Raw genomic sequence first — 15,698 nt, forward strand, 5'->3', positions numbered from 1 at the left:
CAGGGCAAGAAGAGGCTTGGTCTGAGTGTGAGGGGAGTGCAAACACAACAATTGATGAGGAAGTTCTAGATCCCACCTACTGTCAACCCACAGTCAGGCATTCGAGGAGGTCAACAGAGGCGGTGGAGGAGGATGCAACTGACGACGAAGTTACCTTGCGCCTTCCTGGTCAGAGTCAGAGTACTGGTATACTGGTAGCACGTCTACAACTGCATCCTCAGCCACCACTGTGCCTCTGAGCACTAGTCGGGATGGATCAACAGGTCGCATGCCCTCTAAGCCTTGCCTAGCCTGGTCCTTTTTTGACATAGCAAAAGATCACCCAAATTATGTGATCTGTAAAATTTGTCGTGATTCTGTTAGTAGAGGGCAAAACCTCAGCAGTTTGACAACTTCTTCCATGAATCGTCACATGAATAAATATCATATGTCCCAGTGGGAAGCTCACCATGCTGCAATGCGGCCTAGCGGAGCGAACCATCCACCGCCTGCCCCTTCCAGTGCATTCGCGCGCTCCTCATCTCTAGGACTGTGGGGACAGCTGTCACACCTGGTTTTCCACGCACAACTTCCACCACTGTAACCACAACATGCAGTTTGCTTGGTAGGTCGTCAGTTGGTTTGGAAGGGGAAACAAGTGTGTGTGTACAGCTCTCTCAGACATCGATAGCACCAACGTTGGATGAAGGCAACATCATGTCTACACCTGCACTTTCCTCACAAACCTGCATTTTTCCAGGGACACCCTACTCAACACTGTCTACACACATCAGCCAGATCTCTGTCCCTCAGATGTGGACAAATAAAAGACCATTTCCTGTGACCCATGACAAAGCTAAGAGGTTGACTTTATCCCTCTGTAAGCTCTTGGCTACCGAAATGCTGCTTTTCCGCCTGGTGGACACACAGGATTTTAGAGACCTTATGTCTGTCGCTGTGCCCCAGTACCAGATGCTCAGTCGCCACTACTTCTTTAAGAAAGGTGTGCCTGCGCTACACCAGCATGTCGCACACAACATCACCGCTTCCTTGAGAAACACTGTGTGTGAACGGGTGCATTTCACCACCGATACTTGGACCAGTAAGCATGGACAGGGACGTTACATGTTGCTGACAGGGCACTGGGTAACTATGGTGATAGATGGTGAAGGGTCTGCTGCACAAGTCTTGCCGTCCCCACGACTTGTGTGTCAATCCTCTGTCTGTCCAAGTTCCGCCACTGCTTCTACCTCCTCCACCTCATCTGGGTTCTCCACCTCCGCCCCAAGCCTGCCTGGTCAGGCCACCAGCGTTCTAACTGCGCAGAAGGAATCACGCACCCCTCATTACTATGCTGGCAGCAGAGCGCAACGGCATTAGGCGGTCTTTAGCTTGAAATGTCTTGGAAATAAGAGTCACACAGCTGAGTTGTGGGCAGCTCTGGAGACTGAGTTTGGTAAATGGTTGTCTCCACTCAACCTGCAGCCTGGTAAGGCCATGTGCGACAATACTGCAAACCTGGGTTCTGCCCTTCGCCTGGGCAAGGTGACACACGTGCCTTGTATGGCTCACGTGGTGAACCTTGTTGTCCAGCAATTTTTAACACACTATCCCGGCCTAGATGGCCTTCTGAACAGGGCACGAAAACCGTCTGCTCACTTCCGCCGTTCAACCACCGCTGCTGAGCGACTTGAATCGCTCCAGAAGTCTTTCGGCCTGCCGGTTCATCGCCTGAAATGCGAAGTGCCGACAGGCTGGAATTCGACTCTCCACATGTTACAGCCACTGTGGCAGCACCATCGAGCCCTGGTGCAATACGTCATGACGTATAGCCTGGGCCAACGAGATGCAGAGGTGGGGCAGATCACCCTGATGGAGTGGTCTCAGATCAAGGACCTATGCACCCTTCTGCACAGTTTCAACATGGCGACGAATATGTTTAGCGCTGACAATGCCATTATCAGCATGACAATTCCAGTCATTTACATGCTGGAGCACACGCTAAACACTATTCGGTGTCAGGGGGTGGGACAACATGAAGTAGAGGAACTACAGGAGGATTCATATCCGCAAGAGACAACAACATCACCAAGGCCCAGACGTTCATCATCACCAACGCGGCAGGCATAAGACCATGGGGGACAGGGATCAACAAGGGCGCATGGTAGCAGGCGAAATGTTGAGAAAAAACAAAATTAGCTGGATCAGAGAATGAAAAAGGATAAACCCTAAAACATAACCTTTAATATTATGCAGATAAAAGTGAGGACAGCTCACAGGTTAGAAACAACGGTGGCACAAAACCACCCAAACTAAAATTGGGCTATATATGGTAGGCCCAAACAAACTGTGTCCCAGAAAGGTACCACGGTAGGACTTTCTACACCTTATAGTTGCTGGTCACCACCTGGGACACTGACACACGAAACATCAACAATCAGAACCCCAACCTAGGGAAGATGTATGTCTGTGTGTGTCAAAAGAAATAGAAGCTCCTAGACCATTACGAACCGTATATTTCATAAATCCCACCGTAGGTGGGAACGGTCTTACCAGTCCGGAGATTCGCAGGCCTTGAACAAATAGTTTAGAGGTTCAGGCAGGGGGCTGTTTTGCCAGCATGTCTAGATCCCTCTGGGGCCTCAACCAAAAACAGGGCATATAATCACCATGCCCACTCCCAACGTTTCAACCTCAGTTCATCAGGGGAGTTTCTGTGGGGAAGTGCAGTCAAACGGTATCTCCACCGGATGACTGTTACAAAATGCCCAAGTCACGCATAATGGCGTGCACGTCGAGCCCAAAATTCATAAATGCCGCGCTCGGCGTCCACCGGACGCTCCACCGAAATGTTGAGAAAGGTGCAGGAGAACATGAAGAAATGGAGAACGAACTGTCCATGGACAAGGAAGACTCAGCGGATGAGGGAGACCTTGGTCAAATTTCAGTTGAAAGAGGTTGGGGGGAGATGTCAGAGGAAGAAAGAACGGTTAGCACCTCTATGCCACAAACACAGCGTGGACTTGGTCAGCATGGCTGCGCAAGACACATGAGTGCCTTCTTGCTGCACTACCTCCAACATGACCCTCGTATTGTCAAAATTAGAAGTGATGATTACTACTTGCTTGCCACACTATTAGATCCCAGGTACAAGTCCAATTTTTGTGACATAATTCCAGCCATAGAAAGGGACGCACGTATGCAGGAGTATCAGCAAAAGCTGTTACTCGATCTTAGCTCGGCTTTTCCACCAAACAACCCTGGTACAGGGAGTGAATCTCCCAGTTGTAACTTGACAAACATGGGACTGTCTTGTCATCTTCAACAGTCTACCCGTACCAGCAGCATCGTATCTGGTGCTGGTAACAGCAATTTTATTGAATCTTTTCATAATTTTTTTAGACCATCCTTTGCAAGGCCACCAGAGACAACAAGTCTGACACATAGTCAACGGCTTCAAATCTTGAAAAATGGCCTGAGCTCTCCACTTAAGCGTTGGAGATCTTGTCGTGTCCAGCTGCCAGTGTTGTCTCTGAACGTGTCTTCAGTGCTGCTGGGTGTGTGCTGACAGATAAGCGCACGCGTCTGTCCAGTGACAATGTGAACAGACTAACGTTCATCAAAATGAACAAGTCATGGATCCACAAGGAATTTACTACCCCTGTGTCATCCTGGGGAGAGTAAATGCTTGTGGATTTGGAATGTGCTTGATGCAAATCTACCTGTGAAGTGTACAACTGGGGTACAAGTGCTGCCACTGAATAGGTGGGTGTGTGTGGGGCCCAATTTTTGGAAAAAAGGGAGACTCCGCTTGGAGAAACCCTTGCTTGCTGTGTTTTTTAAAAGGAGCCAAGATGAACAAGTCATGGTTCAGCAAAGACTTTGCTACCTACACCGAGGTCACCTTGGGAACGATTAAGTATGGCGTATTTTTGAATGTGATTGATACAAATCTAGCTGTGAAGTGTACAGCTGGGGCACAAGTGCTGCCACTGAATGGGTGGGTGTGTGTGGGGCCCAATTTTTGGAAAAAATGAGACTCCGCTTGGAGTATCCATTGCTTGCTGTGTTTATTAAAAGGAACCAAGATGAACAAGTCATGGTTCAGCAAAGACTTTGCTACCTACCCCGGGGTCATCCTGGGAACGGTTAAGTATGGCGTATTTTTGAATGTGCTTGATGCAAATCTAGCTGTGAAGCGTTCAACTGGGGCACAAGTGCTGCCACTGCAGGGGTGGGTGTGTGTGTGGCCCAATTTTTGGAAAAAAGGGAGACTCCGCTTGGAGTAACCCTTGCTTACAGTGTTTTTAAAAATGATCCAAGATGAACAGAGCTGGGCTCAGGAAAGACATAGCTACCTACCCCGGTGTCATCCTGGGGACGGTTAAGGATGGCGTATTTTTGAATGTGCTTGATGCAAATCTAGCTGTGAAGTGTACAACTGGGGCACAAGTACTGCCACTGAAGGGGTGAGTGTGTGTGGGGCCCAATTTTTGGAAAAAAGGAAGACTCCGCTTGGAGTAACCCTTGCTTGCTGTGTTTTTTAAAAGGAGCCAAGATGAACAAGCAATAGTTCAGCAAAGACTTTGCTACCTACCCCGGTGTCATCCTGGGAATGGTTAAGTAGGGCGTATTTTTGAATAGGATTTATGCAAATCTAGCTGTGAAGTGTACAACTGGGGCACAAGTGCTGCCACTGAATGGGTGGGTGTGTGTGTGGGGCCCAATTTTTGGAAAAAAGGGAGACTCCGCTTGGTGTAACCCTTGCTTACAGTGGTTTTAAAAATGATCCAAGATGAACAAAGCTGGGATCAGGAAAGTCTTAGCTACCTACCCTGGTGTCATCCTGGGGACGGTTAAGGATGGCGTACTTTTGAATGTGCTTGATGCAAATCTATCTGTGAAATGTACAACTGGGGCACAAGTGCTGCCACTGAATGGGTGGGTGTGTGTGGCACAATTTTTGGAAAAAAGGGAGACTCCGCTTGGAGTAACCCTTGCTTGCTGTGTTTTTTAAAAGGAGCCAAGATGAACAAGTAATAGTTCAGCAAAGACTTTGCTACCTACCCCAGGGTCATCCTGGGAATGGTTAAGTATGGCGTATTTTTGAATGTGCTTGATGCAAATCTAGCTGTGAAGTGTACAACTGGGGCACAAGTGCTGCCACTGAAGGGGTGGGTTTGTGTGTGGCCCAATTTTTGGAAAAAAGGGAGACTCCGCTTGGAGTAACCCTTGCTTGTTGTGTTTTTTAAAAGGAGCCAAGATGAAAAAGTCATGGTTCAGCAAAGATTTTGCTACCTACCCCGGGGTCATCCTGGGAACGGTTAAGTATGGCGTATTTTTGAATGTGCTTGATGCAAATCTAGCTGTAAAGTGTACAACTGGGGCACAAGTGCTGCCACTGAATGGGTGGGTGTGTGTGTGGCCCAATTTTTGGAAAAAAGGGAGACTCCGCTTGGGGTAACCCTTGCTTACAGTGTTTTTAAAAATGATCCAAGATGAACAGAGCTGGGATCAGGAAAGACTTAGCTACCTGCCGGGGTGTCATCCTGGGGACGGTTAAGGATGGCGTATTTTTGAATGTGCTTGATGCAAATCTAGCTGTGAAGTGTACAACTGGGCCACAAGTGCTGCCACTGAATGGGTGGGTGTGTGTGGGGCCCAATTTTTGGAAAAAAGGGAGACTCCGCTTGGAGTAACCCTTGCTTACAGTGTTTTTAAAAATGATCCAAGATGAACAGAGCTGGGATCAGGAAAGTCTTAGCTACCTACCCTGGTGTCATCCTGGGGACGGTTAAGGATGGCGTATTTTTGAATGTGCTTGATGCAAATCTAGCTGTGAAATGTACAACTGGGGCACAAGTGCTGCCACTGAAGGGGTGGGTGTGTGTGTGGCCCAATTTTTGATAAAAAGGGAGACTCTGCTTGGAGTAACTCTTGCTTGCTGTGTTTTTTAAAAGGAGCCAAGATGAACAAGTCATGGTTCAGCAAAGACTTTGCTACCTACCCCGGGGTCATCCTGGGAACGGTTAAGTATGGCGTATTTTTGAATGTGCTTGATGCAAATCTAGCTGTGAAGTGTACAACTGGGGCACAAGTGCTACCACTGAATGGGTGGGTGTGTGTGGCACAATTTTTGGAAAAAAGGGAGACTCCGCTTGGAGTAACCCTTGCTTACAGTGTTTTTAAAAATGATCCAAGATGAACAGAGCTGGGATCAGGAAAGACTTAGCAACCTACCCCGGTGTCATCCTGGGGACGGTTAAGGATGGCGTATTTTTGAATGTGCTTGATGCAAATCTAGCTGTGAAGTGTACAACTGGGGCACAAGTGCTGCTGTGACGCCCTGGGCAAGCCAGGGGTCACAGGTCATAACACCACCACACCCTACACCTTAGTTAGGAACACCAAGGCTAACCTAAAATCCTTGTTGCCTTCCTCCAGGGGCTGATGTCCACACCAGGGGGTGGGCCAGGCGGTTGGCTCCGCCCAACGAGGAGTACACAGCCCTGGAGGCGGGAAAACCAGGCAGTTAGAGTTTGGAGGAGGAAGGGAGAGGAGAGAACAGTTAGGGAAGTGAAGGAGTGAAGAGTGCAGTTAAGTGAGTAAAAGTGACAGTAAGGAAGCCTGAAGCTGGTCCGGGTGTGTGCCCTGGACTGAGAGACAGCAAGGTCAGCAGACGGCGGTGACTGTCCACAGGGGTGACTGCTCGGAGGTTGCTGGAAGGACCGCGGACGGGTGGTGACCCGGTCTGGAGCAGTATACGAAGAACAGTCAGCACCAGTGGCAGGGGCCTTTCGGATCCCGGCAAGGCTAGGAGTCGCCGTGAATTTGCCAAATCCGTCAGTGAAGGGGACGACTGTCTCCCAACAACCAAGTCCCGATTGAAGGCAACAGTCCAACCGTTACAGAGAGACACCGCCACCGCCAGGGCACCAGTTTCTCAGGGCCAGCACCTGCGGGCAAAGTAGGGCTCCTCCGGCCCATATCCAAGCCGGGGAGCGGGTTACCGGTGGGAACCCATCGCAACCATCATCATCTTAGGTGCAGGAAAAAGGGACCGTCACCGTCACCTACTGGGGAAAGCAAGTGCAGCCGTCCGTGGGAACCGTCTTTCCAGCCGTGTGTTTTACCGAGAACTGTGTCATCCTCTCAAGCTGAGTGAGTACCACAGTGCCGCAAGGCACAGCGCTGCCCCCGCGTCCCTGCACCCCACCAAGCACTGCATCACCCACCTCATCACTGGGTCCCGGGACAACAACCTCCTACCCACGGAGGGGAGAACCAACAACTTTGCTGCTCCCTGTCATCAGTCCCCGGGATCCCCATACAGAGCAGCGGTGGTGGCAACAAATCACCACAACCGTGGGTGGCGTCACGGACAATAAACTATCCCAAATCCCAATCCCCTTTCACTCAAGGGCGAGGAGCGCCGCTCGAGTCCCCGGGATCCGGCCCATCGCTCAAGCCACCGAGCAGTGGCAGCAGCAGGCCGCAGCAGCTGCAGCGGCAGCCGGACCCGAGGAGTGAGAGAGCGCGGCGTCCCCTCCTCCGCCCGTGACACTGCCACTGAAGGGGTGGGTGTGTGTGGAGCCCAATTTTTTGAAAAAAAGGGAGACTCCGCTTGGAGTAACCCTTGCTTGCTGTGTTTTTTTAAAAGGAGCCAAGATGAACAAGTCATGGTTCAGCAAAAACTTTGCTACCTACCCCGGGGTCATCCTGGGAACGGTTAAGTATGGCATATTTTTGAATGTGCTTGATGCAAATCTAGCTGTGAAGCGTACAACTGGGGCACAAGTGCTGCCACTGAATGGGTGGGTGTGTGTGTGGCCCAATTTTTGGAAAAAAGGGAGACTCCGCTTGGAGTAACCCTTGCTTACCGTGTTTTTAAAAATGATCCAAGATGAACAGAGCTGGGATCAGGAAAACATAGCTACCTACCCCGGTGTCATCCTGGGGACGGTTAAGGATGGCGTATTTTTGAATGTGCTTGATGCAAATCTAGCTGTGAAGTGCACAACTGGGGCACAAGTGCTGCCACTGAAGAGGTGGGTGTGTGTGGGGCCCAATTTTTTTAAAAAAAAAAAAAGACTCCGCTTGGAGTAACCCTTGCTTGCTGTGTTTTTTAAAAGGAGCCAAGATGAACAAGTAATGGTTCAGCAAAGACTTTGCTACCTACTCCGGGGTCATCCTGGGAATGGTTAAGTATGGCGTATTTTTGAATGTGCTTGATGCAAATCTAGCTGTGAAATGTACAACTGGGGCACAAGTGCTGCCACTGAAGGGGTGTGTGTGGCCCAATTTTTGATAAAAAGGGAGACTCCGCTTGGAGTAACCCTTGCTTGCTGTGTTTTTTAAAAGGAGCCAAGATGAACAAGTAATAGTTCAGCAAAGACTTTGCTACCTACCCCAGGGTCATCCTGGGAATGGTTAAGTATGGCGTATTTTTGAATGTGCTTGCTGCAAATCTAGCTGTGAAGTGTACAACTGGGGCACAAGTGCTGCCACTGAATGGGTGGGTGTGTGTGGGGCCCAATTTTTGGAAAAAAGGGAGACTCCGCTTGGAGTAACCCTTGCTTACAGTGTTTTTAAAAATGATCCAAGATGAACAGAGCTGGGATCAGGAAAGTCTTAGCTACCTACCCTGGTGTCATCCTGGGGACGGTTAAGGATCGCGTATTTTTGAATGTGCTTGATGCAAATCTAGCTGTGAAATGTACAACTGCGGCACAAGTGCTGCCACTGAAGGGGTGGGTGTGTGGCCCAATTTTTGATAAAAAGGGAGACTCTGCTTGGAGTAACCCTTGCTTGCTGTGTTTTTTAAAAGGAGCCAAGATGAACAAGTCATGGTTCAGCAAAGACTTTGCTACCTACCCCGGGGTCATCCTGGGAACGGTTAAGTATGGCGTATTTTTGAATGTGCTTGATGCAAATCTAGCTGTGAAGTGTACAACTGGGGCACAAGTGCTGCCACTGAATGGGTGGGTGTGTGTGGCACAATTTTTGGAAAAAAGGGAGACTCCGCTTGGAGTAACCCTTGCTTACAGTGTTTTTAAAAATGATCCAAGATGAACAGAGCTGGGAACAGGAAAGACTTAGCAACCTACCCCGGTGTCATCCTGGGGACGGTTAAGGATGGCGTATTTTTGAATGTGCTTGATGCAAATCTAGCTGTGAAGTGTACAACTGGGGCACAAGTGCTGCTGTGACGCCCTGGGCAAGCCAGGGGTCACAGGTCATAACACCACCACACCCTACACCTTAGTTAGGAACACCAAGGCTAACCTAAAATCCTTGTTGCCTTCCTCCAGGGGCTGATGTCCACACCAGGGGGTGGGCCAGGCGGTTGGCTCCGCCCAACGAGGAGTACACAGCCCTGGAGGTGGGAAAACCAGGCAGTTAGAGTTTGGAGGAGGAAGGGAGAGGAGAGAACAGTTAGGGAAGTGAAGGAGTGAAGAGTGCAGTTAAGTGAGTAAAAGTGACAGTAAGGAAGCCTGAAGCTGGTCCGGGTGTGTGCCCTGGACTGAGAGACAGCAAGGTCATCAGACGGCGGTGACTGTCCACAGGGGTGACTGCTCGGAGGTTGCTGGAAGGACCGCGGACGGGTGGTGACCCGGTCTGGAGCAGTATACGAAGAACAGTCAGCACCAGTGGCAGGGGCCTTTCGGATCCCGGCAAGGCTAGGAGTCGCCGTGAATTTGCCAAATCCGTCAGTGAAGGGGACGACTGTCTCCCAACAACCAAGTCCCGATTGAAGGCAACAGTCCAACCGTTACAGAGAGACACCGCCACCGCCAGGGCACCAGTTTCTCAGGGCCAGCGCCTGCGGGCAAAGTAGGGCTCCTCCGGCCCATATCCAAGCCGGGGAGCGGGTTACCGGTGGGAACCCATCGCAACCATCATCATCTTAGGTGCAGGAAAAAGGGACCGTCACCGTCACCTACTGGGGAAAGAAAGTGCAGCCGTCCGTGGGAACCGTCTTTCCAGCCGTGTGTTTTACCGAGAACTGTGTCATCCTCTCAAGCTGAGTGAGTACCACAGTGCCGCAAGGCACAGCGCTGCCCCCGCGTCCCTGCACCCCACCAAGCACTGCATCACCCACCTCATCACTGGGTCCCGGGACAACAACCTCCTACCCACGGAGGGGAGAACCAACAACTTTGCTGCTCCCTGTCATCAGTCCCCGGGATCCCCATACAGAGCAGCGGTGGTGGCAACAAATCACCACAACCGTGGGTGGCGTCACGGACAATAAACTATCCCAAATCCCAATCCCCTTTCACTCAAGGGCGAGGAGCGCCGCTCGAGTCCCCGGGATCCGGCCCATCGCTCAAGCCACCGAGCAGTGGCAGCAGCAGGCCGCAGCAGCTGCAGCGGCAGCCGGACCCGAGGAGTGAGAGAGCGCGGCGTCCCCTCCTCCGCCCGTGACACTGCCACTGAAGGGGTGGGTGTGTGTGGAGCCCAATTTTTGGAAAAAAAGGGAGACTCCGCTCGGAATAACCCTTGCTTGCTGTGTTTTTTTAAAAGGAGCCAAGATGAACAAGTCATGGTTCAGCAAAAACTTTGCTACCTACCCCGGGGTCATCCTGGGAACGGTTAAGTATGGCATATTTTTGAATGTGCTTGATGCAAATCTAGCTGTGAAGCGTACAACTGGGGCACAAGTGCTGCCACTGAATGGGTGGGTGTGTGTGTGGCCCAATTTTTGGAAAAAAGGGAGACTCCGCTTGGAGTAACCCTTGCTTACCGTGTTTTTAAAAATGATCCAAGATGAACAGAGCTGGGATCAGGAAAACATAGCTACCTACCCCGGTGTCATCCTGGGGACGGTTAAGGATGGCGTATTTTTGAATGTGCTTGATGCAAATCTAGCTGTGAAGTGCACAACTGGGGCACAAGTGCTGCCACTGAAGAGGTGGGTGTGTGTGGGGCCCAATTTTTTAAAAAAAAAAAAAGACTCCGCTTGGAGTAACCCTTGCTTGCTGTGTTTTTTAAAAGGAGCCAAGATGAACAAGTAATGGTTCAGCAAAGACTTTGCTACCTACTCCGGGGTCATCCTGGGAATGGTTAAGTATGGCGTATTTTTGAATGTGCTTGATGCAAATCTAGCTGTGAAGTGTACAACTGGGGCACAAGTGCTGCCACTGAAGGGGTGGGTGTGTGTGTGGCCCAATTTTTGGAAAAAAAGGGAGACTCCGCTTGGAGTAACCCTTGCTTGCTGTGTTTTTTTAAAAGGAGCCAAGATGAACAAGTAATGGTTCAGCAAAGACTTTGCTACCTACTCCGGGGTCATCCTGGGAATGGTTAAGTATGGCGTATTTTTGAATGTGCTTGATGCAAATCTAGCTGTGAAGTGTACAACTGGGGCACAAGTGCTGCCACTGAAGGGGTGGGTGTGTGTAGGGCCCAATTTTTGGAAAAAAGGGAGACTCCGCTTGGAGTAACCCTTGCTTGCAGTGTTTTTAAAAATGATCCAAGATGAACAGAGCTGGGATCAGGAAAGTCTTAGCTACCTACCCTGGTGTCATCCTGGGGACGGTTAAGGATGGCGTATTTTTGAATGTGCTTGATGCAAATCTAGCTGTGAAATGTACAACTGGGGCACAAGTTCTGCCACTGAAGGGTTGGGTGTGTGTGTGGCCCAATTTTTGATAAAAAGGGAGACTCTGCTTGGAGTAACCCTTGCTTGCTGTGTTTTTTAAAAGGAGCCAAGATGAACAAGTCATGGTTCAGCAAAGACTTTGCTACCTACCCCGGGGTCATCCTGGGAATGGTTAAGTATGGCGTATTTTTGAATGTGCTTTATGCAAATCTAGCTGTGAAGTGTACAACTGGGGCACAAGTGCTGCCACTGAATGGGTGGGTGTGTGTGGGGCCCAATTTTTGGAAAAAAGGGAGACTCCGCTTGGAGTAACCCTTGCTTGCAGTGTTTTTAAAAATGATCCAAGATGAACAGAGCTGGGATCAGGAAAGTCTTAGCTACCTACCCTGGTGTCATCCTGGGGACGGTTAAGGATGGCGTATTTTTGAATGTGCTTGATGCAAATCTAGCTGTGAAATGTACAACTGGGGCACAAGTTCTGCCACTGAAGGGTTGGGTGTGTGTGTGGCCCAATTTTTGATAAAAAGGGAGACTCTGCTTGGAGTAACCCTTGCTTGCTGTGTTTTTTAAAAGGAGCCAAGATGAACAAGTCATGGTTCAGCAAAGACTTTGCTACCTACCCCGGGGTCATCCTGGGAACGGTTAAGTATGGCGTATTTTTGAATGTGCTTGATGAAAATCTAGCTGTGAAGTGTACAACTGGGGCACAAGTGCTGCCACTGAATGGGTGGGTGTGTATGGGGCCCAATTTTTGGAAAAAAAGGGAGACTCCGCTTGGATTAACCTTTGCTTACAGTGTTTTTAAAAATGATCCAAGATGAACAGAGCTGGGATCAGGAAAGACTTAGCAACCTACCCCGGTGTCATCCTGGGGACGGTTAAGGATGGCGTGTTTTTGAATGTGCTTGATGCAAATCTAGCTGTGAAGTTTACAACTGGGGCACAAGTGCTGCCACTGAAGGGGTGGGTGTGTGTGGGGCCCAATTTTTGGAAAAAAAGGGAGACTCCGCTTGGAGTAACCCTTGCTTGCTGTGTTTTTTAAAAGGAGCCAAGATGAACAAGTAATGGTTCAGCAAAGACTTTGCTACCTACCCCGTGGTCATCCTGGGAACGGTTAAGTATGGCGTATTTTTGAATGTGCTTGATGCAAATCTAGCTGTGAAGTGTACAACTGGGGAACAAGTGCTGCCACTGAATGGGTGGGTGTGTATGGGGCCCAATTTTTGGAAAAAAGGGAGACTCCGCTTGGATTAACCCTTGCTTACAGTGTTTTTAAAAATGATCCAAGATGAACAGAGCTGGGATCAGGAAAGACTTAGCTACCTACCCTGGTGTCATCCTGGGGACGGTTAAGGATGGTGTATTTTTGAATGTGCTTGATGCAAATCTAGCTGTGAAGTGTACAACTGGGGCACAAGTGCTGCCACTGAAGGGGTGTGTGTGTGTGGCCCAATTTTTGGAAAAAAAGGGAGACTCCGCTTGGAGTAACCCTTGCTTGCTGTGTTTTTTAAAAGGAGCCAAGATGAACAAGTCATGGTTCAGCAAAGACTTTGCTACCTACCCCGGTGTCATCCTGGGGATGGTTAAGGATCGCGTATTTTTGGATGTGCTTGATGCAAATCTACCTGTGAAGTGTACAACTGGGGCACAAGTGCTGCCACTGAAGGGGTGTCTGTGTGGCCCAATTTTTGGAAAAAAGGGAGGTTCCACTTGGAGTAACCTTGCGGTGTTTTACATGATTTTAGAAGGGCATGCCATGCCTATATCTGTGTCTCATCCTCTTTTTCCCTGTCCAGCTCTTTTGTTTTCGCATGAGTAAATGTCCTTGTCACTTTCCCATGTGTTTGTGTTGTGTTGTGAGTTGTTTGTCACCTTTTGGACACCTTTGATGGTGTTTTCTAGGTGTTTTTATGTGTTTGTGATTGCCTCCCATTGTTTCCTATGGGGTTCGAGTGGTTCGCCGAACCGGTTCGCCGAACCGAACTCGAACGAGACCTCCGTTCGGTGAACCGAACTCGAGCCGAACCGCGACCGGTTCCCTCTTCTCTAGTCTTAAGTATTCAGACCCTTTGCTTAGTACTGAGTAGAAGCACCCTTTTGAGCTAGTACCGCCATGAGTCTTCTTGTGAATGATGCTACAAGTTTTTCACACCTGGATTTGGCGATCCTCTGCCATTCTTCCATGCAGATCCTCTCCATGTCCGTCAGGTTGGATGGTGAAAATTGGTGGACAGCTATTTTCAGGTCTCTCCAGAGATACTCAATAGGGTTTAGGTCAGGGCTATGGCTGGGCCAGTCAAGAATGGTCACAGAGTTGTTCTGAAGCCACGCCTTTGTTATTTTAGCTGTGTGCTTAAGGTCATTGTCTTCTTGGAAGGTGAACGTTTGGCGAAGTCTGAGGTCCAGAACACTCTGGAAGATGTTTTCTTCCAGGATATCTGTGTACTTGGCCACATTCATCTTTCCTTCAATTGCAACCAGTTGTCTTGTCCCTGTAGCTGAAAAATACCTCCATGACATGATGCTGCCAACACCTTGTTTCACTGTGAGGAGGTACCTTGTTTCCTCCAAACATACTGCTTAGAATTATCACCAAAAAGTTTTATCTTTGTCTCATCAGACCAAAAAATCTTATTTCTCATAGTCTGGGAGTCCTTTATGTGTGTTTTTGTAAACCCTATGTGGTCTTTTATATGTCTTGCACTGAGTAGAGGTTTCCGTCGACCACTCTGCTATAAAAGCCCAATTGGTGGAGGACTGCAGTGATAGTTGACTTTGTGCAACTTTCTCCAATATCCCTACTGCATCTTCTTTACCTCTCTCACCAACGCTCTTCTCCCACGATTGCTCAGTTTAGCTGGACGGCCAGGTCAAGGAAGAGTTCTGGTGGTCCCAAACGTCTTCCATTTAAGGATTATGGAGACTACTGTGCTCCTAGGGATTTTGAGTACTGCAGAAATTGTTTTGTAACCTTGACCAGATCTGTGCCTTGCCACATTTCTGTCTCTGAGTTCCTTGGGCAGTACCTTAGACCTCATGATTCTCATATGGTGTGACATGCACTGTGAGCTGTGAGGTCTTATATAGACAGGTATGTGCCTTTCCAAATCAAGTCCTTTCAGTTTAATTAAACACAGCTGGACTCCAAACGGTGTAGAACGGTGCCGCCCCTGCAGCGGTCAAACCGCTCAGATCCGGGGTCTGCTGTGGCTCAAGGGTCTCTGAACCCAGGTGCTTGCTGCCACCCAAATGAAAAGGGGACTATTTACAGGGGATAAAAGTTTGTGACGCTACCCGTAGCTCGCGGTAAGGGGAGTACCGCCACTGCCGATGTGAGTACCCGGGGGAGATGGAGTGGGGCAGCCAGATGACGTTCCCTCCATGGGTAGGGGAGGCCCTGGGACTCTGGATGGTGAGGCAGGTTTGAGAGGTTGGGAGGAAGGGAGCAGGGTTCTCACTGCTGGTAGTCGTGGTGCTAGATGATGTTTTGTAAAGTCATTACACACACACACACGCTGCAGGTGAATCAAAAGTCCCAGTGCACCACTGCTGCTTGGCAAGGGGGAGCACGTCCAGGTATCCGCTCCCAATAGTATTGCTGTGCTGTGTCCCAATCTCGTCCGACCTCTTGGGAGCTTCAACTCCCCAGCCCCTCACACTATGGGGGCTACTACTTCACTTTTCATGGGAGCTCCAACCCCCAGTTTCCTCTCCCTTTGAGAGTTTCTACTCCACTTCCTCTCCCTTTGCTCCCCTGGAGCTGACTGCTCTGTCACCTCAAACCAGTCTGCCTGACCCTTAGGTGAGCGGCCCTTTCTCAGCTAGGCCTACCCACTGGTTTGTCTGTCCAATTTTTGCGTGAGTGTGGATTGCAAATTGAATGCGGTTGGTTGCAATACCATAGGGGGGAACCTGGAACCAAGGGAGGGTAGGTCTTGCATCTCTTGGAGGGGGTGCAGTTCCCTGTGGCACCCTGCCTTGCTCAGGGGCACCACAGAACCATCTCAAGGAGGATCACAAGGAAATGGACATCACGTGACTTAAATATGAGTGTCTGAGCAAAGGGTCTGAATACCTATGACCATGTGACACAAGTTTTTCTTGTTTAAAAAAATTG

This window comes from Anomaloglossus baeobatrachus, chromosome 1 (genome assembly GCF_048569485.1).
Source record: "Anomaloglossus baeobatrachus isolate aAnoBae1 chromosome 1, aAnoBae1.hap1, whole genome shotgun sequence".
In the NCBI taxonomy this organism is placed as follows: Eukaryota; Metazoa; Chordata; class Amphibia; order Anura; family Aromobatidae; genus Anomaloglossus; species Anomaloglossus baeobatrachus.